A 17,413-nucleotide genomic window follows, 5' to 3' on the forward strand; every position below is an offset into this window, starting at 1 on the left:
TATGATTGATAAAGGGGCAGCTTTTACCATTTGCAGTTGTAGGATAGGGTTTTTAACACAAGGTGTTATAAAAGGGTTCCAATTGCTCTTTGCTACTATGAGTTAGGCCTAATAATGTCCTTTCACACAGAGGAGCTGCCACTCATAGACAATCCATAGGGTTCAACAATCACACAACTTAAGAATAGTGCAGGGGCCTCCCCACATTGAAGGTCAAAGCAGTAACAACTGAAAAAGAGAGATTAGAATAGACAAGGGTACATTGCTATGGAAACCCAAAGTTTCTCTCAGTTGGATTTCGCCACTGAGAGGATGTATAGAAACTCTGTTACCACAGGAAAAGGCAACATAGGAATTCGGAAACACCTTTCCAACAAAGTAAACATTCTTAAAATGATCTGTTTGTACCATGCTATGGGCTTGGACATTCTCTGTGACCAGGATATATGTTTCACCCAAGACCTAACAGTTTTATAAAATCATCAATAAACATAATAGCAACAAAAAAAGGACCGGAGTTAATGGGAAGAATAGAAACCAAAACCAAAACCAACAAAACAACCAAAAAAAAAACAAAACACCAACAACAATAACCATCCTACCAGAATGTACTTTACAAGTTATCACTTTACCTTTCTTCTGAGTCAGTGACCCTCAGGCTTTTGACCAAACTGACTAAAGTTCATGATGCAGAGAAAGTAAAGAGGAGTTGTGCAATTTATAATTGAACACATCTTCAAAATATGAAGCTGTCAGGGCTACGAAAATACCTTACACATGCAAGGTAAGATCCAGAGAACAAGACTAGCTTATGCTGTCCTACAGTTACACACTATATGAAAAACTATTAAAATTAACTGGTTCATGTATTTTAAAGGCATGAGACCACTCTGTCAATTCAACTGAAACTCCTGAATACAATTTCATATAATTTCATTTTTCTCTAGAATTACTCTTCTCTGATCTGTTCTCAGCTCCATAATATGAGACCAAATTACAGTGCATTTGTTATCAAGACATCCTTTGGTGAGTCTGAAATATTTACTTTAAGTGGCATCCATTTCTTATAACAATAATAAAAAGATAGGCAAGAAGTTCAAGTTCGTAACTTTCAGATGCCTAAAGTCTGCTGAATAATTCACCTTTTAGTGGCACTCTATTTTTTCTGATTTTTGCTGTGAGCCCTGATACCTAGCTCGGACTAGATTCTAAGTGCCTTAGCTGTCTGGAGTGGGACTCGCACCCTCAATCAGTAGAGGAAGGCTGGATTGCCTTTTACCAGCAATGCTAACCATCATTGGTACCCCTACAGTCTTCAAATAATTAAAAAGATTCCCCTCTCAGTTTTCTACAATTTCTGTTTTGCGTAACTACGTAGCCAGCTTCTAACAGACTATCTCTGGGTGCGTTTATCTACACAATGTGTGTATAACTGTGTATGCCAGTATGCCATGCCTGGCAACTGGTCAGTGTGTAACCTGACTATGTACAGAGTGCCCAGAAGGAGCTTGGTTCCTCAGTGAATGACCTCAGGGATCAAATCCAGAACCATACCCTGACTTTCAGTAGAACAAAAAATTGTCAGGCTCTTTTTTCTTTATTGTACAGATATTCAAAAGTTTGTTACATTCGACAAACCTCCCAACTCTTTGAAATGGCATGATTGTCTTTCATTTCAGTGGAAAGAAAACGTAAGACAATATCTATTTATTTTTGTGTGGTTGTTGGTTTTAGTTATTTAACATATTCTGCTTTGCAGATCTTGATAGCTTTAATATAAATAAGTAGTAAAAATCATCAGATGAATACAGAGCCTTACCATACAACAGTTTATTACATACATTTATTAACCTTCCTGTTATTTTTTCTAAGGAAACAGTGCCTCTTACACTGCCTCAGAAAATACTTATTACTATTTTACAAATCTCCAAAATTTTGTATATAATTCTTTTTGTAATATTGTGTACTGTTATGTTTAATACAATACTAGTTTACAATATATTTTAGTAACTTTTTCCACTTGTCTATCTTCATTTATTCTAGTATTGCTGTTCTCTGCATGTCATCTATTCAACATTAGAGATGGTCATATGACATGGGGATAAATGGCAATAATAAGGGAAACAGAGAGTGACAAAATCACCACATATAAATCTCTTAATTGTGGTTAAATACTTACTGTCCCTGCTAATTTCTCTGTTTCATTCTTGTCCTATACAGCTCAATATTTTTCCTCACATGTAACTACAGAATTACCCAATAATAATTATATTTGTTTTTATCTTCAGTATTGATGAAAAAGTCTGCTAAGAAAGGGTGTTTCAACCATTTAGATAGTAAAAATCTGGTTCTGCTTGAATTAATAAATATATTATTTATTTTGCTTTTCTGACCTTATGACTTCTGATGAGCTCAGTGAGGTCACATCGTCTGTCAATGATGTCTGTGCTGTGCTAGTAATCAGGTGGACTGCAGCACACCAGGACTAACAGTCACTTGGGTGATACAGAGGCAATGTGATGGTCCTATAGATAATGGCAGTGCTGCCACTGCACAGTGCTCTCCCTTTCTTAAGTGAAATAAAGCAATCCTTCAGAGATAGGGAGGGCACAATGGCTGGACTCTATGTCTGTTGGCATTCTCTTCTCATTTCATACTGAAATTACTTTTGAAAGAAAATAACAAGGTATATGGCATGACATCTCACTTTTACTTGCCTATGCTATGCCCTATTTTCTTTTCAGTCATTTGACAGTTAAAAAAATATTGCTTAGACTCCAGAATGGATCAGATAAACTATACAGGGTATAAGGAAATGGCTATTCTGGAAAGTAGCTGAATTAACAGCATTAGCTACTGTTTAATTCCCATCTCATGAAATAAATTTATCATATTTTCATATTAATCTGGAACAATTAGATATCATCATGGAAATGTCATAGATTCTTTGCATTCTGAGGTGATGATTCACAGACCAAAAAAAAAAAAAAAAAAAAAAAAAGTCTTCTGATAGGTTTTACTAAAACTTGGTGGCATGGTATAAGGAAATGCTCTTCATTTAATACAAGAAAGAGAGTACTGGCTTCCTCGTGAAATGCAATCAGGGTGTGGGAAATCCTCATTATACTTTGACAACTCCTTTTATTTCAAATGAAATTATTTGCTATTAAAAATGTTAAGCAAAGGCTTAGGACATTTTATAGTGGCTATCATTCCTAGCCAGACAATTATATATTACAGGGTGAAAGAGGGGATAAAAGCTTCCAGGAATACCTAGCATTATAGAAAGTGAGGTGAAAAATCGGAGATTCTGTAATAGACAGCCAATTAAAATTTATCATCATTCTGTGTACACTGCCACACACTCATTGCTTACAGGATTATTTTCTTTTCACTTTTGTTTCAAAAAATAATTTATGTTTAAATGACAGACTCTTTCTCCTTCCTATAAAACACGGAAACACTGAAGAAAACCTGTGTGAAAGGCAGAAATGGAACCTTGTTGACTAAGTGGCCCTTTATCCTCAGATCTGGATTTGTTTTAAAATCACAGTTCCAAAGCAAAAGCAACGTCAAAAAGACCATCCCTCTTTTGCACGCCTGTGTGGAGAACAGTCAGATGTCTTAGCATCATGGATAAGTACTGGCCTGGGGCAAGGGGGAGTTGAGCAGCTTGTTCTTGCTTATCTCTTATACAAACTTTGTGGATGGAGGTCCACAAGCTTGTTGTGAGAGGTTGTTGAAGGAGGGACTCTTGTGTTGGCGGGATGGCCCTGTTTGGCAGCAGAAAAGAATCTTGAGGGCCACAGTGCCTGAGTGAAACATTTTGCTTCATTACGTGCAAAATTAATATTAAAGTTAACACCTCTGAATATGATGAACTTAATGAAGTACATGCTAAATATATATGACTACAGTACTCGCCTCTCCACCCAAATCATGCTAAATATCACCTCAAGGAGGGAACAGAAAAAGTTAGGATATAAAAGAGTGTTACAAGTTAGTAAGAAAAAGAAAAAAAAAGTTTAAAAGATGTTAAAGTGAGGAAAAAAAGAAGAGCTGAGGGAGAGAAAGAAGAAAATAGAAACCTAGAAGAGGCAGTCAATGGGCTGTGCTCCTTTTCCTCCACCAAACAGGGATGCCTTCTTGGTAAGCTCTGCACCTTCACCCTTTGGTGAGGCATACCCGGGATAGCATTTTGCTAGCACTATGATCATATATTAGCACCATTGCAGTAAGTGTATTTATCAATGGCAATTCTGAATCTTATATGTGTCACCTTATTAAACATATTCAACTTTATGGAACTGTCTCTGAAAGTCCTTGGCAGGGCTCTGAAACAGGCAAAGGTTTGAGTCTGATAAGTCCCCTTTAATATGATACCCTCTCTGTTTCTGAGGCATGGTTGAAAAACTCCATGAGGAAAGATTTTTGCTCCTTAGACTCCTCCCTGCTGAGACCATTCAGCAGGCAGGCCGCTGTGCTGGCTCCTCACCTGCACCCTCTGAAGGAAAATTCACCCCTTCCTTTGTCAAGGCAGTCAGAGGAGCTGATGGGGAACGAACACATGCCCTATTCTGTGCCAATGCAGCTGCCAGCTGGGTCCCCTGTGCTCCATGGGCAGCCAGGGAGAAAGTTAAACCTGGAGTCACCCAGCCTTCCCCTAGTGGCCAGATCTAGAACTGATATTCATTCATTCCAGCTAGGTTTCTTGAACTAGTAGCAAGTAAATATGGCACACTATTGTAATCTTAGAGTTCATAAACTAAGTGCAATCAAAGTTGTAGAGGTAAACTGTTACAAAACCATCAATCTTGAAGCAATTTCTGTGTGCAATACTGCAAACGTTACTCAAAACGAACTCTCTCTCTTTCTCTCCCTCTTTCTCTTTCTCTCCACCTTCTCCCATTTTCTCCACTGTCAAATAGAGTGGAAATTACGTCCAAAAATTCAGGAACCTAACACCGAGGTACAATTAAATATATATATATATATGATAAATTATGAAAAACTATCTTTCTCCCTTTTACTGATATATATTACAATTTTGTTTTCTATCACAAGATCAAATAATATATAGTGGCCTTACATATGATTTGATAAAAGGGATAGCAAGAGCATATTCAATACAAATGTCAACATTTCTATTATCTAGTTTGTGACAGATGAAATAAATCAGCATAGTACTCTGTTTGCATGTTCAGCATAGGAGAAATTCTGATCCCGTTTTAGACTGACAGCATGATTTCATCAAGAGTGTACAATGTTTTTAGTCATTCTTTAGCAAAAATATGTATGAAATGCACATAGAGACTGGCTTCAGAGCTCTAATTCTCTGAATTTTATTAATTAAAGACATATTATAAAACAAATTTTCTTTGTATTCAACTCAACCCTTGGATACATATGCAGGCAGAACTAGGACTAACATGTAAGTGAAATGTGATTCAACTGTGAAAAAAAAAATAGATTAAATGAAACTTCAGTTCTCACGGGAGACAAGAAAATGATAACCTGAGGAAAGACTACAGTTTACTCTGAAAGATGTATAGTATGCCACTTTATCACTATAAATCAAGAGAGACTAGAGGGTGTTTTTGTGTAAAAATAACTATTTGCTATTGTAACTTGAAAAAGAATAGGGGTACCAGTAAAACTATTGATTTATGTTCTGTAGCCTTCACACTACTGAGAAGATGATTCTTTTCCCTGAAGAAAATATAAAACTATTTTTTAAAAATCATGGAAAAGGAAGGACTGCACTCTTTCCATTCACCTTTACAGGTAGATATCTATCCTGAATCTCCCATTTTGCTCATCCAACTGAATGGCTGTGTTTCTTCAGCTCAAGTTGCCTTAAAAGGTAAGGAAGGAACTTGGCATGTGGAAGAGCAAATGGACCTCAAGTGCATGAAGACGTAGGAGAGTAGGCAAGACTCATAGCACAATTTTCACTGACTTTATAAAGATTCCCTCAGAAAGTTAACTTTGGCATTCTTGTACGTAGAAGGAGTTACTACGCTTGTGAAAACATAAGAAAAGTATGGTAACAGCTTGAGACAGGTGTACTTCTAAACAGAAAGGGATAGAAATGATCTTTTTTTCTACATAACTTTGACTTCAGTATCAAGCTTAGGATCTGTGGCATAAACTAAAAGATTTAGCAAAGCATTGGTATTTCAAGGCTGTGCTAGTACTCAGGGTCGCAAAAAAAAAAAGATTCCCAGTTTCACTTACACTGAACACCCCACATTTCTACCTCTGAAGGAAGCAAAGAAATACTCATAAATGTGAACTGTATAACAAATTAATGTCATTTTTTCTTCAGAGTCTGAAACCCCCAAAGGCCGTCAAACTGTCCCATTCATCATAACTCCTAAAGTTTGTGCAACCCTGTAAAGAATGTGGATAAGGCAAAAGAGATCCCGTATGTCAAGCTGTCTTAATTTGGCTTTACTAGTCTTGCACAGAGCTAAAGCATATTTTCATCTGTCAATTTTTCAACTTTAATTCAAGAGGTGGAAATCTCTAGGAGGAGAACAGTATATTAACAATTCAGCAAAGAGATATGCATTTAATATCAACAAAACACTTTCACTCAAATCAAAAAGCTATAAACAAAAATTTAGCACACACTTAAGCACTTTGCTTAATCAGGATGGAAATAAAGCTTCTACTTTGGAGATAAGAGGAGTAAACCCCTGAGATATTCAGCTTCCTTAACTAATACATTTGGAACTGCGGGATAGTAAAATGTTGTTTAAAAGGTGACAAGCTCATTTAACTTTCTATTTGAAACAATAAATATATAACTTATAATTGTACGGTGAGATTTTTAAAACTCATAATTTTATCTATGCATTCATGCAAAATTTACAAGCACTAATGTGTATCCAGGTGTTGCACCAGTAATATATTATTCTAATTCCATTCAAATTCAAATAAGGTTTGTGCTATACTGTTTGAGAAAACATAATATCATGATATAGAATGAAATAATATTTATTAGATATTCTTTGACAGGCTTACTAAAAGACTGCACAATTTTCTGTCCCTATTGTGGATATACTTAGCCCAGACTGTTAATTTGAGGTGTGGCATTTTAATAATGAAAATACCTGTATATTCAGGCTCAGTATGAAAGTGTCAAATCTCCAATAATAATCTAAAACTAACTTTCAAATATCAAGATAAAGGAGCCATCAGTGTCTCATTGCTCTTTAATTAGGGCTTAGGTTAGTTAATATTCACTCTCTTGCTGTATTGATTTGTATGCAAGCTGTAAAATAAAATCACTTAATTTAATGCATTAATGTAGCTGTATCTCAATGGGTGGCAAACAGATTGTGGAGATTAAATAACATGCTTTATGCAGCAAGGCTTAGTTTAATTTGTTTGACAGCTGAGTTTTTACACTTGTAATTGCAGATATTGCAAGTGGAGCTAAACAATGTTGTGCTGTTGTCCATGTATATGAGACTCAAAACTGATGTGTAATTTCAAGGCCTTCAGTCTGAAAATCATCACATTGCATTTTTTAAACTTCATAAATAAGGTTACATTTGGATATAGTAATTAAGACTGAATGCTACAGAAACAAATTACATGTACCTCCTTGAATGAGTTTCTCTTTTTCTTTTGGACAATTTCTATTAAGATATATTTGCTCCTAAGTAAAATCTTACATGATCCAGTCCTAGGAACAACTTTACACCTGATCTTATTCTCATTGAATTAAGTTAGAAATAATGTTTTATTAAACTAGGCAGAAAATCCCTGTAAGGGTAGTCTTCTTTAGAGAACTATTTTTCACTAATTACATTTTTTTTTAAATGAAATGAATCTGAGAGAATAGGTAAAAGATTGCTGAAGGCTGAGCTTTCAGTGAGGTAAATAAATAAGAGATGTGGTTTGGGATCTTGCATCTGTGCAGAACTGTGATTCTTACATTGGCAAGAATTTAACAATTTAATCTCATAGGGAGCTAGTGAGTTACTCCAGAAGGGAGCCCAGACAAAAATGTACATGCATACATTATGTGTGCTGAATATCCCAGAATAAAAGTAGGTAGTAAGCTAAAATGACAATGTGGACACACAATGGGAAGTAGATTTGTCGCTTTGCACTGGAAGATAATGGCAGCTCCAGTAAGCAGAAGCTACCAACTTGTGCTGCTTTTTGTAGGCACTGCAGAGATTACTGCTAAACAGATGATCCCTAAAAAACTCACTCCTTTTCACAGGCACCTGTTCTTATGAAACTTTTAATTCCTGAAGATCCCTGCTTGAAAATGAACAAGGAGAGATGAAGAATGCAGGCAGAGAGACACTTATTCCTTTAAAAAATTGTCATTGTAACTGGAAAAGCATTGTTTTCTTTAATGAAAAGTGGCTGTAAGGAATATCACTGTGCAGTGTCCCATTCAGAGATTAGATAGCTTGTAGCTTTAGCTTTTTGTACCAGTCATAGCTCTGAATAAAGAGTACAAACCACCTCCTCCATATTCTTGTAGGTCGCTGAGAGGCATCTGATATCCTTACTGTCTTTACAGTTCATTAGGCATAAAGAAGGTATTAGGAACATGTATCTTCAAATCAGCACAGCACTGGTGATAAGAAAAGTCAGCTTGCTTGTTGTCTGAGCCCAGACATACTCCTACTCAGAATTTGTGGGTTTGATCTTATTATATCAGATCAGTAGAAATGACTTATTCTCTGCAAATACTGAAAATATTGCAACACAGAAAAAAAAAATGGACTTGAACTAGGTTGATCCTGCTATTAAAAAGCAGAATTGCTTTCTGCTATTAAAAAGCTAGGAAAGTAAAAAGGAATTAGCAATTGTTTTGGGGTGGTTAGGAAAACACAGTTAAATTCCAACCTTTACAAAGTCAAATGTAGACATCCAGAATCATCTAGATAGTCTCTATAGCCACTCAAGAATAAATTACCCTCTGGCAATGGTGTCTTTTCACTGTAAAGGGAGTATAGCTGACTAGCTTAAACCAAGCGTCTTTTTTTTTTTTTTTTTTTTTTTTTTTTTTTTTTTTTTTGTCTAAAGGCAGGTAAGGTGAATCTCACCCACTACAAGACTACAAGGAGATACTAGAAATACTATAGAGTATCAAATTGCAATGAAACCTGAAGTTGGGAGCATAAGTAATGCCTGAATTAAGTCAACAGCTGTCTATAAATGAATATGATATGCTTCAATATATACAGTGCCAGGATCATCTGAAGTACTTTATTTGTACTCAAGAATTTTAATTGTTCTGGGAGAACACAAAAAAGTAGACAGGCGTCATAGAAAGGCCTCTATAACTATCTAATAGAACAAAATAAAAAATAATAATTAAAATAATAATAATAAAAACAACCCTTGGAATTTTTATATCAGTCTGTCTGTAAGCTCTTTGCTCTCCTAATGAACAAAGTAGCAGTGTCCCACCAAACCAAGTATCAGAGATATTCAACAGAGTATTCCTTTAGCCTACTCTGGCATAGATGAAGATCCTCTTCTAGTTACATTTTATTGCATTGTTCTAGAGAGCCTGCATGACAACAAATACACAGCTATAGAGGGCTGAATTTAAAACAGATGTGACTGCAGCAAACTGGAATTATACCAGGAAAACAATAGATCCTGTACATGTCTGTGCTAAATCACAACACATGTATTTTGTTTTAATTGGTTCTTTTCTCTTGCGGCTGGAATTTTACAGATTGCCATGGCTGAATGAGCTGCAAACAACCCTCTGAGGGCAAAGCTTTCATTTTTTGTTTAGAATTTTCCATTCAAGTTAAGAATAAGCCTCCAGACAGAAACCAAGTACAAAGTGACAGTGGGAGGAAATAACTAATGAGCAAGTTTCCTTTTTGTTGTAGTTTTTTGTTTTTATTTTAATTAAACGTTTTGGTTTGTTTTGTTTTCCAGAAGAAAAATTCCTGGCTTCTTCCCTGGATGCAAAGTTCAAGATTTTAAGTTCTTTTCTGTATTATTGGACATAACTGTGTCATTTGAATTTTTGCATTGCTGAAGTCAAGACCAGAGCCCAGTGGTATTCTTACAAAGTGAAAGCACTCACTGAACTTTTACAAGCTTCCTTACAGGCAATCTGCAGATACTCTGCTTACACAGCCACCAGCCTTTGAGTGCACTCAGCAGGCTCCTGCTGACTCTGGAGTCTGTTGGGGCCTATTGTTGGTGTAGATGCCCCATCTAAACTTAGTACAATCCTTAAGATACTGTAAGACTGCTGTGACTTGAGTTTCACACATAAATATAAGTGTATACCGAAAGAGAGTGTCTGCTCCTAAAAGGGTAGCTGATCAAGGACCTTTTTCAATGCAACAAGGGATAATAAGAAAAGTAGGAAGCCATAAACAAACCTGACCAGCAAAAGATAAAGGAGGAAGCGATGGAACCAAACCCAGTCAGCCACACTAATTCATGAGGACATGTGGAAGTGTGAGAAAGTTAATTTCATCAAGGTTTTCTGATCAGGGACCTTGTCAAATAGTAAATTTAGGGGAAAGTGGGAAAATGGAAATCAAAATATGCCAAGACACAGACATGACAAAACAAACACAGAGACACAGTGTCCCAGTCACACTAATTCATGGTCTATCAAGAAACTAATGGTTCCACTCCCAGGAAACTCAGCCTGCACTTCGCAACTGGTAGGTTTGTAAAACAGGGGCCCTGGACTGTGAAGGGTGCTGGAAAACTGCAAACCCCTGGGGGATGTGCAGAGAGGAGGGGAAGGAGGAGGAACAAAGAGGGGGGTTGACAGAAAGTGTACATTCCCCATCAAACTTTTAGCTGGACCAGCTGGCGAGCAGTGGCCCTGGGTGTGGGCCAGGGAATCAGGTGGGCACGGGTTCTGTGGTGGTGCACCCAGGGGGACCTGCAAGTGTGGGTGCTGAGGGAGTGTGAGTGTGTGAGAGCTGCATGCCTACGGCCAGCAGTAGACAGGAGCAGCCAGCAAGCCAGGCACCCGTGGGGCAGGTTAGGGGGCACAGGGTGTGGCAGGGGCACAGGGCTGTCAGAGGGGCTTTGCTGGTACTCAAGGGATCTGTGAATGTGTGTGTGTAGTGGTGAGCCTGGGGATGTCGTGTGTGACTGCACCAAGGCTCTGCTCTCTCCGTCAGCCAAGGGGAGTAGGGGACTTGGCTGGCTGTGCTTGTTTTATGTGAATCCAGTGTGTGGGCGCTCTTAAAAGCAGTGCTTTGTATGTGGCATTCTTTGTGACCAACCCTGTCACTGTCCTGTGTGTGTGCATCTGGGTGTGCCTTTGTGTGATTGTGTGAGCCTAGGGTACAGGCTCAGTTTCAGCTCACCAGCTGAACCTGCAAAGGGGAAAGCAGCAGCTGTGTCCCCCAGCCTGGGCAGAGATCCTGGGTAGAGGTCCTGGGTCCCAGGCGCTGGGCTGGGCCCAGCAGCTGGACAGCAGCTGTCCTGGGCTGGAGCAGCTGGAGGAGGTGGTCATGCTCTTTACATCACTTAACAGTAAAATGTTGCAGGGCACTGCTATCAGAGACCTTCAGTGCAAACTGTCATGCAATAAAAGCAATCATAATATAAGCCAAAGCAAAGTGTCTGCAGAGATGAGATTGTAGTTCTGTATAGCTCAGAATCCTACCTCAGAAGTGATTACAACTGGATAACTAGGAGAGGAAAATAGATCACAGTCTTTATACCAAGACAAAACAAACAAACAAAAAGCATAACAAAAAATTATAGAAGTGCTATTCGTGCATGGACATGACAGAAAGTCCTTGAACTCATTTGTTTTTGGCCTTAGTACTTCCACATATGTTTTAGCATATATTAATCCCATCTGCAGAGCAAATTATTTTTCTAGAACTTACATGAAATAATGGTTAACCTGTGCAACACTACAGCAAGGCCAGTCAGTCATTTTTTTTAACTTCACTAGAAAATAAGAAAAAGCCTTCATGAATGCTTACCTCCTAAAAATTGCCACTTCTATAGTTAATTGTCTCCTGATTCATTGCAACTAACAAGATATCTAGTCTAAGCAAGCCATCTAGTTTGTTTTTGATATTATATAGGTTGGTATGTTGCTGTTCATCTTACAACAATCCCTTTGTTCTTTTTATTCTGTTTCACATCAAACATCTTCCTATTCCTATCCATGGTTGACACTTTTCCCTTTATACTGATTCTATCTTGGATGTGCTTACCTCTTGCTTTATACTAACATCAAGTTACTCTGCCAGGGTGATCTATTAATGCAACTATTAAATTTTTCTTCCTTGAAAAAAATGTCCTTTAAAGGTCCTGCAATAGAATCAATTTTGCGTAGTTAAGTGAGGAAAGAGAAGTGCACAACAGATGAGTTCTAGAAGTCTACTAGTTCTGCAGGCCTTTAAAACACCATCAGCAATGATGGTAGGTTATAAAGGTACAGTTTTTGCAACATTTGTCTTCAATTGCACCAAATTTACCGAAGGCAATTTGGAGACATGCTGGCTCTCACCCAGGCTCAAGAGAAAACCAGTTCTGGAAGGCAAACTAGCCAGGAGCTAGAGAGTTTTCAATGTGGAAGCGACATGAGTCAAGTCACTCTGAAGAGTGCAAAAATGGCATGAACTGCCCTCATAGACTAATGTTTCCCAAAGGGTTGCCATGAGGCAGTAGCTCTCCAAGATAATGATGAATAAGATAACTTCTGTGCTCCACCTGTTTGCCCTTAGCATCTAGTCCTTGGAGCTTTGGGCTGTGGATGAGCAGGATGTTTTGTGTGAACAGCCTAACAGATAGCCGCAGGGATATTTTGTCTGTGACTTCTTGTTGTTTCCTCCCTTGTATTTCAGAAAAAGTTCTTAAAAAGAAACCCTGGGTATATATATACTTTAGGTCTTACTTCAGATTTTAGATGTCTTTACAAAAAGCCTTTTTAACAAGAAATAATATTAGTGAGAGGAAGGGAAAGAACTAAACTTTCAATTAAAGTCTAAATCAGGCTTTACTGTTTTTGAAGTCATCTAAATTGATCCCTTTATAGTAGAGGGCTTTGATGCCATTTTAAATCATTTCACAGAAAAGTGAATTTGAAAAAAATATATATCATGCTCAGGGTAATTTAATACACCTAAGTTATTAACTTCACTGGCTAAGGACACAGTGAGTTTTTACAGAGCGCAAACCTTTCACTCTCTTCTAAATACTTGCTGCTGCTTTAAATTTGTGATGTAATATTAGGAAGCTGTGGTTTCAGGTCAGATCCTATTAGATTACATTGATTCATATTATATAAGCACTATTAACAGATGAAAGTTCAGCAGTTTACCTATGTGCTCCTCAACACTGGAAAATCATTAACCAGATAAACCGTGCCATAATCTGCACACGTTAAAACACAGAGAATTTGCTATCGCCAGAAGCTTGGATGTAACCATCATTGAAGTCTGTGGATGGAATCTCCAGACTTCAGTGGATTATGAAGGAAAAATTATAACATGATAGTTATCCAATGAGAACAGCAAAACTATACAACGATACCCCAGATAAAGCTGACTTGTTTTTGTTGTTGTTGTTCCTTCATTTTTGTTTTGTTTGTTTGGTTTTCAGGAATAAATGGTAACTTGAAAACAACTCAAAGAAATCAGACAGAAGGGGAGGAAGGAGACTCAGATGGGTCTAAGGTCTTCAGCTGGGACAGGCTCCCTTTCCAATCTGAGAAGCACAAGGAGGAAATGGAAATAAGAAGCATGGACTTCTCAGTCCTTGAGCTCCTGCACTGAATCAAAGAGACATGAAGAGACCTTCTATTTGCAAAAGCTGAGTATGTTGGACTGCCTGGACATTTCTTTTGTATGATCTGGTTACTGTCTCTAAAGGAAGGTTTCCTTGGGTCATAAAATACTGTACTAGAATAAGCTAATTCTTTAAAGAGGAAACACAATTTTTCTGTTTAAGAAAGATTAAAGGGTTCAAAACAAATTTCTTCCCCATCCACCCTGTCTTAGGAAGACCAGTCCCTTTGCTGCAGTTTTACTCTAGTAATTTTCAGCGGCTTCTTGGGTTGCAACACACTATCTCATAGCCATTCCTAAAGACTGTAGGGAAATTTCCTTATATCTTTTATTTCAGAAACTTGTCTGCTCCCCTTTGAGTTCCCAGACTCTATTCATACCTCAGGCACCTTTTCCCGGTCTCAGTCTCTCTTTGGCCCATCCTGCTCCTCTGGGCAAACTCATCTCTCCAGAGGCTCCACTCTTGACCGTATCACAGCTTTTAGAAAAGGCAAATGAACAGCCCTGGTCCATGCTGCCTGACTAACTGTCTAACACAAGCATTAAAAATGAACACACAAACAAAAAACAGTCTAATCTTTTGTTAAAGGAGGTGGGGGAGCTGATTCTGAGTACCTATTTCTCCCTGGCGATTCAGGCTGCTTAATTGCAGCTTGAGAAGGAGGAGTTCATATGATGTGGGTGTGCAACAAGATGCTCAATTATAACCACGGGATTTGTTCTGTAACTTTTCCTCCTACTGTATTTAAATACACCAGCATTCCCTTGATCATCACAACAATAAAATAATTAAATAATTAATTAATAGAGAACCAGAATAGTTTACCTTCATAGTCTGCAACACACTCTTTTGCTTGCCCACTTTGGAGGAGGTGTTTAGCACATCCAAATTTCCATTAAAAAAAATAAAATAAAATACACTAACAATCAAATCTCTTAATATTATGTCTCATTTAGATCTGTATGCTCATACAGCTTAGTGTAACACAGTACATCAAGAGTTCTGAAAGTCTTTACACACACAAAAAACATATAGAATAATGAAGATCCAATGATATAGTCTTTTTATATTCAGGAAGCCAAAAGCCTTTTTAAAAAAGTCTTACTTGAGAAAAACATTTTTAAATATATATATTTTCATTTAAAATATTTAGAAAAGCATATTTTAGTTATTAATATCTGAATTAAAAATCAGAATGTGAAAGAAAAAAAAATATAATGAAAAAGTAAAAAGTTCTTAATATGGAACATTTTCAAAAGAGGTTTTTCGATTTCTTAAGTGAATGCTATGGAAAAGCGGAGCTGTTTTGTAACATCTTTACCTTCCTTCAAGAAAACTTTTGTCAAAAAAAAAGTCTGACCTTTATTGTAAGAGATTTCAAATGAGTTAATAAAAGAGCTATGCATAGCCCTTAATTTGTACACAGCACCCACTAAAGGAAAAATCCACTGCAGCAATGCTTGTGGTATTTATTGACATATGAGCTTTTTAAAAGTAAAATTCCTTCTTGAAATAGTAATGTAGACCAACTCAGTATATCATAATATCCAATTATTTTTTATGTTGATGTTAACCTGAAAGAATCTCCTACTTTGAAATGTATGCATTATTACTTTATTATGGTGAGAGGTTTGCAACATAGAGCGGGCAGTTTTGTTACAATATTTTATTCTTTAGTAGCAAGGGATATTAATTCAAGATGTTGTCCTGGTTTCAGTTAGGACAGAGTTAATGTTCCTCCTAGTAGCTGGCAGGGTGCTATGTTTTGGATTAGAATGAGAAGAGCGCTGATAACATGCTGATGTTTTAATTGTTGTAGAGCAGTGCTTACACCAAGCCAAGGACTTTTCAGCCTCTCTCTGTCCTGCTAGCGAGCAGGCTAGGGATGCAGCAGAAGCTTGGAGGGGACAGACCCAGGACAGCTGACCCAAACTGGCCAAAGGGGTATTCCATACCATATGACGTCATGCTGAACAATATATAGGGGTGGCTAGCCGGGGTGGAGGGGTGGCCGGCTGCTCGGGGATAGGCTGGGCATCGGTCAACGGGTGGTGAGCAATTGCATTGTGCATCACTTATTTCGTACACATTATTACTATTAATACTATTATTATTATTGTTGTTGTTGTTATTCTTTTCCCTGTCTTAATAAACTGTCTTTATCTCAACTCACAGGCTTCACTTTCCCGTTTCTCTCCCCCATCCCGGAGAGGGAGGGGGGAGGGTGAGCGAACAGCTGTGTGGTGTTTGACTGCCAGCCGGGCTAAACCACAACAGCCCATTTGGCGCCCAACGTGGGGCTCGAAGGGTTGAGATATCGACAGATTTGACCAGAGTGTTTTAAACTAAAATTGGTATAAGTATTCGACCTGCTTAATAGTTGCTAGTCACAATGTTGATTGCCTTAATCTCAAGTCTGCTGTGCCTGTTTCCCAAATTGAGTTTTATAGCAAGTTACTTTCTGTATGTGCTCCCTGTCGTGCTGTTTACCCTTTCCGGGCCCTGGTTTAAGATTGTTATGGTACTGTGTGGATTCGATGGCCTGGCACGTCTGACGCACAGAAGTATAAGGCTCTAGTAGACACCGGTGCACAATGTACTCTAATGCCATCCAGCTGTAAAGGGCCAGAGCCCATCTGTATTTATGGCGTGACAGGGGGATCCCAGCAGTTAACTGTATTGGAAGCTGAAGTGAGTCTAACCGGAAATGAGTGGCAAAAGCACCGTATTGTGACTGGCCCGGATGCTCCGTGCATCCTTGGCATAGACTATCTTAGAAGAGGATATTTCAAGGACCCAAAAGGGTTCCGCTGGGCTTTTGGCATAGCTGCCTTAGAGACAGAGGACTTTAAACAGTTGTCTACCTTGCCCGGTCTCTCAGAGGACCCTTCTGTTGTGGGGTTGCTGAGGGTTGAAGAACAGCAAGTGCCAATCGCTACCACAACTGTGCACCGGCGGCAATATCGCACCAACCGAGACTCCCTGATTCCCATCCACGAGCTAATTCGTCAACTGGAGAGCCAAGGAGTGATCAGCAAGACCCATTCACCTTTTAATAGTCCCATATGGCCAGTGCGAAAGTCTAATGGTGAGTGGAGACTAACAGTGGACTATCGTGGCCTGAACGAAGTCACGCCACCACTGAGTGCTGCAGTGCCGGACATGCTAGAACTCCAGTACGAACTGGAATCAAAGGCAGCCAAGTGGTATGCCACAATTGATATTGCTAATGCATTTTTCTCCATCCCTCTAGCAGCAGAGTGCAGGCCACAGTTTGCTTTCACTTGGAGGGGAGTCCAATATACTTGGAATCGGCTGCCCCAGGGGTGGAAACATAGCCCTACCATTTGCCATGGTCTGATCCAGTCTGCGCTGGAGCAGGGGGAGGCTCCTGAACACCTGCAGTACATCGATGACATCATTGTGTGGGGTGACACTGCAGAGGAAGTTTTCGAGAAAGGGAAGAAAATAGTCCAAATCCTTCTGAAGGCCGGTTTTGCCATAAAACAAAATAAAGTTAAAGGACCTGCACGAGAGATCCAGTTTTTAGGAATAAAATGGCAAGATGGACGTCGTCAAATCCCAATGGATGTGATCAACAAAATAACAGCTATGTCTCCACCAACTAGCA

This window comes from Cygnus olor, chromosome 1, assembly GCF_009769625.2.
Source record: "Cygnus olor isolate bCygOlo1 chromosome 1, bCygOlo1.pri.v2, whole genome shotgun sequence".
Taxonomy (NCBI): domain Eukaryota; kingdom Metazoa; phylum Chordata; class Aves; order Anseriformes; family Anatidae; genus Cygnus; species Cygnus olor.